At 38.1% G+C, this 9,474-nt stretch overlaps 1 protein-coding gene across 1 annotated transcript in view; it reads right to left on the bottom strand.

Moving 5' to 3' along the window:
* Positions 1 to 1,067: 1,067 nt before the first annotated feature.
* The window catches only part of LOC118333119 (urotensin-2 receptor), a 53,782-nt gene continuing 45,375 nt past the window's right edge, over positions 1,068 to 9,474 (bottom strand). The window contains exon 4 of the mRNA XM_035668653.1: positions 1,068 to 7,003. The gene's annotated coding sequence lies outside the window, so the exon portion shown is untranslated. The remainder of the gene's footprint in view (positions 7,004 to 9,474) is intronic.

Genomic DNA, 9,474 nt, shown 5'->3' with positions numbered 1-9,474 from the left:
CAGGGACAAATCAGGAACTAACAGTCAGTCAACAGATAACAGGCTATGGCTAGTTCCTGAATCATTTTGAAGAGGTCATAGGCTAAATTAGTATAGTGCTAAAGTACTTATGATTTCTAAATGTACGTTCTAGATATACTTGCCATAAAACCAGTAACTTTTCCAACATTGCTACATACGCATCATCTTTTTAAAGAAGAGCTATGGAGCTTTTTTTTACTGGGAATCCACCGTTAGCTGAAGAATGACATAACCAGGGAGTGGAATCTCATGAAACATTTTAATAATTATATTCAGAGCGCATTTACATGAATATTCACATCCATATGTTATTAGCTAACGGAACATGCTAGCTAGCTAGATGGTAAACAGCACAAATGCTAATGTTGACTCATGCTAGTGGAAAAACAACATGTAACTCAAAGACAATGTTTAAAATGAGCATTTTAAATAAAAATTTGAACGTTAGCTTGGAACTTTAGTTTTTAAAGGGACAATTAAAACAGGACATTTATTTATGTGGGTAAACTGACTGTATAATGTAAAACAGCAATATAAAAAGGCACTTGACACAAACAACTTAATGATGGGTTCATAGTCTCTCAATTATTTTCAAATGGCAGAATAATCAATAGCATCAAATGGTTTCTTCTGAAGGAAAAACAAAAACAGCTCCATGGTTAATGTACTAAATTTTTTGTAGATAATTGAGAATAAATGCTTTGTCATTTGTTGCTATATTACATCTCCACTTCTCATCACATCTTCATATTTCCGATTTACTCTCTCTCTCTGTCTGTCTCAGGACTCCAGGACGTGCAATTGTGTTTTTCTCTGCTAAGCTGTGAATTTTATTTCCTTCCCTCCAGTCAGAGCTCAGCACATCTCAGCAGGGCATGTGATAATGAAGAATGCTTTATTGGAAGTTTTCTTTTCCTATCATTAGGGATGTTGAGCAGGTTTCCTCAGATAACCCCTCAGTGGTACAATGTAAGGGAAGACTTATGATTAACCCCATTAATTATAGAGATTAATATCTATTCTACAAAGGACACAGAGACACTTAGTCAGAGAGGTCAAACAGTTTTTTAATAAGAGTGCACATAATGTACAACACTCATCGTCAGATGAGAATAACAGAATAACAGCATCGGGTTTGCACTGAAGCTCCAGGTGTTCTGTCACCCACAGGGAGAACACAATTAAAGATAAATACAACATCAGCCAAGGGCAGACAAACCCCTCATGACCGGACTGTGTGTCTGATTCCTTATTTTATCATAACAAAGTCTAATTAAGCAGGTGGAGATTTTCACATTACATGTACCAAAAAATGGTCGGCGATAAGCACTGACGTTCCGAGTAGCTACATTAACATGCATGGAAAAATCTGTTGTTAACCTACAAAGCTCATGTTTGTTTAAAACCATAAACCATATAAGCTGGCTGAAATAACCAGGCTTTGCTTTGTGTGACATTTATGAGAAAACTGGCTACTGTCAGAAAAACTAGATTTTCCTTCTTCATCTGCATCTGGAGTAAATATTTTTAGGCTTGAATGGAATTGGACTGACAAGACTTGGGTCTTAATTTAACCATAAATGACATTACATTTATGAAGATTTATGAAAACTGTAATAACATTGGGCTCAGTTTAGAGCGCCAAACTCACTAAGAATCAACAACCAGCCCTGCAGCTCTATGCTTCAGTCTCACAGCTCTCATCAGTCATCCCATATTAAGGTTTGTTCATATAGAGAGCAAAACAAATTAACAACTCATGCCATGAATTTCACCACTTGACTGTTTATTTGCCCCAAAAAGTCAGTCTGACTGTACTGATGTTCAACATAACCTCTGACTGATCTCCCATTCTTTCTGTTATTTCACTGCAGTCTCCCTCTCCCTCCTCTACAACAGTGTATTAGGGCCAAGTTTTTCTTTTTCTTTTTCTTTTTAAATGGAGCTGTGGGAGGGGGTGACATTAAAATAGAAAACAAAAACATTTCTGAGATTAAATTAAAAAAAAGCTTGCATATTCTCTGAGATTATAAAGTCATACATTTGCGAGAAAAAACTTCCTGTGCCCCGCCACCGTAATTGGTCTGTGTGTTTATGAAGCAGATTCATGTGAATTTTTTGCTTAATTTGAAACATTATCAACTTGTGCATACACGTGATTTACGAAATTGTGTCTAATTGTGCCTGTCTATCGACTTTATATACAAATTCACCACCTCTAAAATTTGCATTTCGTTCTGTCTAAATACACAGCTAAAGTGCTGGCAATCATTTCCAGCCAAGAAGCTCTGACAGTCATAGACATCCCTACCTGCTCAGCAACAAGTAGCATGAAAGCCGAAGCAACATCTAACAACTGCAGACCTATTGGGCTGCAGACCTATACTTTGCGTTCAGCGTATACTGGACTCACATTCATCAGGTGTCCAGAAACTTGAGATTAAATGTCCTGGCATCACTCACAAAAGCAGGCAATGACTTTCAGAATGTAGCAGTGACAACATCTTAATATATTTTTTTGAAATCTTTTTTCTTTTTGTTTAGTTTATAATGGCACGATAGACAAGAAATAAGGGTGGAGAGAGGAGGGGCATAGCATGCAACAAAGATCACAAGCCAGACTCAAACCTGGGAACAACACCAGAGAATTTTTGCCAAAATATTATAATTCAGTAAGAACTGCTTGTCACCAATTGTAGAAGACAGGTGCTGATTTTGGTCCATTATTAAGGTGTTATTCAGGTACTCATAATGTAACAGTTTGACTTAGGGTCTCTACTTTTTATATGGTATTTAGATAGGGTGCCGGTCAGGTCTCTCTCCTTGCAAGAAGTTTTTTTATTGTTCTTGTTTCGTAGGTGTTTTTGTTTTTTAAAAGGTTCAAATCAAACTGCCAATAAGGATGAAATTAAAAATACAAACACATCCTCTTAAAGATATATTTTTCAAATTCTCAAAAAAATATTCCTGAATTCCCACAGTTCATCAAAAATTCACCAAAATAACCCCAAAATCCCACAGTCCCAAAGTTAATCAAAAACAGAGATATTCCAAACTCAAAATTCCACTGTGTTTTCTTTTCTAGGGTCACGTCCAAAAAGTGAAAATAATTTAAAAAAAAGAAAGAAATTAGATTCTGTTCATAAATCAAAAAAGATCAACTCAATTCAGTCTGAAAAATAGTCAAGTCAGTCCAGTCCAGAGATCAAAATTTTGCTTCTGGATTGTGGATAAATGATGAGCGGCTTCAGTGACAGCTGACAGTGGAGTGGTGAGGCAATGTGGCGTAATCCAGAGTGAGGGTTTTAAGAGTAGGATATACTGTAGGATGGCTAATTGTGGGGATTGAAAAAAATGTAATGAAGAGATTGTGAAGCTTTGTTTTTACAATTTGAGCGTTTTGCTCTGATCGGGAAACTCTCCTGCTCTCCTCCTAACCTCAACTGAATGATAAAATGAAGTGAATGAATTGGGGTACAAACCAGGAAGAAATCAGTCAGATTGTATATTAGCGATGCAATCCAGGTTGTCACAATATTCTACAACAATTTTCTGTTACATTTAATTCAAAAACTCTTATGTATGATATTTGAAGGCAGCCCTGTCTCCTAGTAGTTATGTTTATAATGTAGCACTAATCTGCAACAGCAAATACGTTTTGAGGGAATTGTAATGCAAACCTAATTACAATTTTTAATAACCTAATAAGAAAATGCTGTTTATTAACATACCTAGCAAGTCATAAAAATGTTGATGCTGATAGAAATGTTCACTGATAACACATTTGCTTTGTTTTCCACCAAAATAGGCAATCAAACAGCATTATTCAACAGTCAGCAGTGACTTAAGACAAGATTTTGTATTAAAATTTAACCAAAACACAATCTTACATGAGTAACTGAACCCCAAAACCAGTTGAAAACGTATGTATATGGGTAATACTAGTGTTGTTGATTGATTCAGGTCCAAATCTTGACATTTTAGTGTATTTGAATTCAACATATTTTGCTATAAAAATGCATAGCGACTGTCCTCTACTGGTTGAAACCCGGCTATTACAATTGAATTGCAATAGGTTTTGTTTTTCGTTTTTGTTACCAACCAACCCTATAAAAGCTCCTATTAAGCCAACGTCTCTACTACGTAGCCATAGCTTGGCACTCTAGCACAGACACCGGAAAGTTAGCCTCTTTGAGCCACTAGCTTAGCAAAAGTTAAAAAGCAGGTAAATGACTCATTTCACTATCAGAATTTGTTCTGTATAGTCTGATAACATTTTTAAATTTGCAAGATTGAATCATTTATCCCCATTCAACATAACTAGTTAACTAGTTTCCAATCCCAGAAGATTGTAGTCCAACCCTAATGAAATCATGAAGTTTATTTTTTCCGACTTTGAAAAGCCCCCTGGCAGAAGAGACCAGCCTGCTCATGAATGACAATGCGGAAAGTAAAGAGTTTACATATGTGACAATGCAGGAGGAAAGTCAATCCCACAGACATTTGTAGTGTTTAATTTACAAGCTTTAAAATCACCAACAGTCACTTGCACTTGCTCAAATGCAAAGTAGGGCCCAGTGCTATTATACACCATTATTATTATCACTCCTTTTTTTGTATTCCATTTAAGCTACAGCTCGGTCAAAGAGGACAGAAAGCAACCAAACCTTGTAATGCTTTTTGGCTGGAAGGCAGTTCTATCTTGGCCAGTAAATTGGTTTATTTATGACATCGGAGACTCAATCACAGGGTATGAAATCTGGCTTTACTCAAATGCATATTAACATGGCTAGTGTTGATTTCTCATGTGTACAGTGTGGGCTATATGAATACAAAGCCAGCATCTAAAAAATGCTTCAGATCTCGCACTGAGATCTGTGTAAATTTCTCCCACGTTTCAAGCTCCAGCATACAAAACCTCCCAAGTACACGATTTCTTCAGAGGATAGATTGGTTTAATATGCACCAGCCAGGCAATGTTTGCAGCTTGTCTCCTGCTGCTCTGGGAGTGAAATCAATAGAGATGTAACAGCTTGGTTCCTACCTGCAACTGTGCTCACGCTCTTTGTATCCTTTCTTGTATTAGAATTGAAGCCATAACATGTTCCACTGGCCCAGGATGGCAATAGAGGCCTCAGAGGAGCTTTATAGATCTGAGAAAATCCACATAAAAAAGCACTTTTGGCTTTTCTGTGTTTCGTTATGACTGATAGCATTGTACAGTAGCATTAAATAGCAGTATTGACATGCAAAGGAACAATATTGTTACGGGATTTTTTTTTTTCTTTTCTCAACCATATATTAAATTTTTCTTTTTACAATTTATTTCAGTTTAAGTTCAAAGCATGGTTCTGATGTTTTCACGTATTAAAGGACCACCTTGTTTTGCACATAGGGCTGCCATTTCTCCTTATTTTCCTCATTCAAGTAAAATAAAAGAAATCCCCTGAAATTACCAAAACCAACAGGCTGTTAGTCCCTCTGAATACTTTATGACTCTTCTAACCTGTCAGTGGCCCTTACAGTATCTTCCTACTGAAGGTATCAATCTAATTATTCTATATTATGCTAAAATGTTTAACTAAAATGTCAAACTAAATATTAAATGTTATCATCAGCATGTTAGCCTCGTCATTATGAGCATGTTAAGCTATGTACAGTCTTACCAAGCTGCTAGCATGACTGTTGAGGGCCTTCCACACCCTGTATAGGCGTTTAATAAGTTGTATGTTACAATATTGTTCTTACAATTGGTCTGAAAGTGATCCCAACAATATTGTTCACCACTGTTGTCATTATAGTTGTGGTGTGGACTCGATTTTTTAAAAGATATATTTTTAGTCTAGTTAGACAATAATTGAGGTCTATAGCACAGAGGGAGATATATCAGGCCACTACTCGTTAGCAGGATCCATTCAGTGTTGGTTTTGGTCTTTTCATGGGATTTGTTGGCGGTAAGAAAAACACATAATATCGCCTGCCTTACTAGTCGTTCAGACCGAAAACAGCACTGTGTTATGCAATCCAGAAAAGTGCACTATGAGAAAGAGACAGCAAAACACTGCACAGTGATTTATAATACCATGAGAAAGGATTTTATAACTCTAGAAATATAACTATATCTTTTGTCACGACGACTGTGAAGTAAACAGAAAAATTCTCACTACAAAGTAATTTACCAGGAGTGTGCCTTTGCACATATGTGATTGCAGTATCGTCCTGGAAGTTGTCGCATTATGTGGAGTCAGGTTCAACTTGTTGTTTTCGTGGTGAATGGGAATGAATGGAGCAGTGCTGCTGTCGGTCTGAACACTGGCTTGCCGTTAAAACACGAACATTTCAGATGTGCTCTAAAAGCATTCTCTTGCTAAAGCTAAAGCTCTTTCATTCTTTCATGCATTTGTATCGTGGATTTAAAATGTCACATGCCAGACTCTTAACTCTTACTCTTTAACGTCAACTTGACTGGAATTACAACAGTTTAATTTTTTGTAAAACACAGCATTGATGCTTCGGTAATGTTGCCCAACAGCGTCACTTTCCTGTCGTCTCTGTTTGCACGACTCCTCTCCGTCACCAAGAAATGACAAAGACACTTTCTCATGTAGGCCGAAACAATGCACCATGGGAGGGACAGAGGGTAAATATAAAAGAGGAAAGGTAAAAGTCAGAAGGTCTCTGTTCTGCTGTGTAAGACACTGGTCTTTTCTCCTCATGCCTCAGGAAATTCTGGGAGTGACAAATAAATGCAGACGTCTACTTTGAACAAACAGCAACCAGCTTTTCATTCCGTTCCTGCTCATACACTGCTATTGTGTCCACACGGATTGAACTGCAGGTACAAAAGAAACTTTGATTTTCTTCATCCTCTTTCACAGTTGTGTTGATGAGGAGTTCAGGGTCTGATGCTGTTTGTGTCATCTCCCAATGGATTCTTTCTGTCCTTTCTTCCTCTTCCCCAGCTGGCACAGCCCAGTCATATCTATATCAGGGAGACACAGGACAGACTATTAATACTGTGGTTGTAAACAGGCATGATGCTAGACAACAGGGGGCCCTAGGCAAGATTTCTTTGGGGGCCCTACTTACTTTGCCTGGAGCCAAGAACAAGAATAGTTTTATATACTTATATAAGCATATAAAGCTATTATTTGTTTTATGAGGACAACATGGCAACCCTTTGATATCATGCTACCACAATGGGGGCAAGAACATTCGTGCAATTTATAAAGTGGGCATAATCCTTGCATGCCATTAATACACAAAACACACATTTGTAGTAAACATGCCTTCAGGCCTTAAAGCAGAGGTCTCAGCAACACCCTCAAGGCACAAAGTCTTTCTAAAGCAGGGCTCTCAAACTCACATTGGCTCGGGGCCACTGCTGGTATCTGATAGAAGAGCCACTTCAACGTTTAAATACTACAAGAAAGCACAGTATTCTCTGAGTATTTCTATTCTATCATATTTAACAGAAATATAATAAACAGCAGTCTTTGACTTTTGCCATTATTTTACATCAAAAACATTTTTTAAAACAGAATTGTGTTTTTTTTTCTTACTTGTATATGAAAGTGTAGTTTAAATTGATTTGAAACACAGAGAAAAAATGATCTTGTGAGCTGGATTATATTATACATTATATTTTTGATGGGAAAGGGAGAGAGGGGTTGGAAATGGCACCTGGGCCGACAGTTTGACATCTCTTGTTTAAACTGACAGCAATGACAGAACTCTTGAGGGAATGGAGAACCGGTTCCAAATTTTCCGATCCATCGGAATTGTATCCCTTTTAGCTTATCAGCTCATTTTATAAATGCCAGCATGTTTTTGTGACGATTATTCAAACTCATGTGTCTACGCTGCTAGAAAATTACATAACAGTACATGTTGATAGGCTGAAGCAGGGGGGCTTGTCAGCAATTTATTTAGCATACATGCATGAAGCCTGCTGTTGGCTGATGGCAGTGCCTGTCGACCTGTTGACAGAATGCAGCATGAAAGCAGGTGAAAGTTTTGATTTCCTCATTTATGCATAATGTCAAGGGCAATTCTGACATACTGCTGCCTTAAAATGACCGTTTTATTCTCCTGATTAGTCTCCCGGTTCTGTCAAAAGGGGGCTTCATTCCACCCCCTCCTCTTTTTCTCGCCAGTCGTAACAGTTTTCCTGTGCGCGAGCCTTTACAGCGGTACTCTACGTGCACGCTCCTCACTCTCTGTCCTCTGTTTGATGCAGTCAGAGATTCCAGCGGCAGCAGAGATGTTGATTGGCTTGACATTATCTATCAAATATAGGGTGGGCTGGTGCCGGTTGTAAATCCTCTAAAAACAAACATACACACTCCCCACTGTTTGCATTACATGTTCTCTTTGGCAGCAGCATGCTGGTAAAAATAGCAATGAAGCAGTTATCAGTTCCTGTGTGCATTCAGAGAGGTAGGCACAGCTTTTTTATAATTGTCTAAACACACACACACACACACATACACACAGAATTCAAACTCAAAGAAATCATTATAGCATGACTTGGAGAGCATAGTTAACAGGATTGCCTGGCAGTATCAGATTAGCTGTGAACAGTGTCTATGGTGTCTTTGGTTTCACTGCCATTATCCCCCAGGCATCACTTTTACACCGAAACAGTTTATTTTCATACATTATGTATAATCGCTACAGACGAAACAGGTCTCTCCAGGATGGAGCTTTTGCAGAGCTGTACTTAGTCTCATACTCAGAGGAGCCATGAAATTTTTTGACATAAGAAAATAGATCTGTTGTTGTCATTCCCTCAAAGTTTTAACTCAAACTGCTGAACCAAAGTCTATGTAGGTTGGATCACAGTTGGATTTCCTCACACTAGCTCTTAGCTCACTAACTATTTGTGGCTTCCAAGGCTGGATTGAAATGAACAAGCCATTTGTAAATTTGTAAAAAGCACTTACAAAGTGCTTGTCAGACGTACATTGTACTCTAACAGTTAGCCTGTGAAGCTAAAATCTACCCATCATTGGAACACTACGCTGAAAGTAGCATACTCAAAAAAAAGTAGCGTAATGGCCTGGACACTGCCCGCAGCGCTCATACAAACGCGTTAGAGCAGCAGCCACACGCGTCTCAGCTGCGGCTAGAGTGACTCTTCACTAGAGAGTCAAGGTCTTGTCTATTTTTTGCGCAAGCCGTGCGTGGCTCCCAGCAAGGAAAGACAGTGAAAAAGATCTGTTCATAGTCATATCAACAGTAAACCAGCAAACAAATACACCTTTCACTACAGTTTCACAGACATGACAGAACTATCTATCTGTTTCAGATTAAAAGCTCTTTAGTGTTTCTGTGGACATAATCCATTCATGTGTTAACAAGGGTTTTATTGTATTGTATTTATCAAAGGCAAAGTGCAGCAACGTAGCAGTGTGGAGGCCATAGGCATGCGAATTGCAGCAGTCCAGCGAG

Source organism: Morone saxatilis, unplaced genomic scaffold (genome assembly GCF_004916995.1).
Source record: "Morone saxatilis isolate NCDOM2014 unplaced genomic scaffold, NCSU_SB_2.0 Contig1, whole genome shotgun sequence".
Classification (NCBI taxonomy): Eukaryota; Metazoa; Chordata; class Actinopteri; family Moronidae; genus Morone; species Morone saxatilis.
The sequence above is the reverse complement of the archived record's forward strand: the minus strand, read 5'-3'. Positions and strand labels throughout refer to the sequence as shown.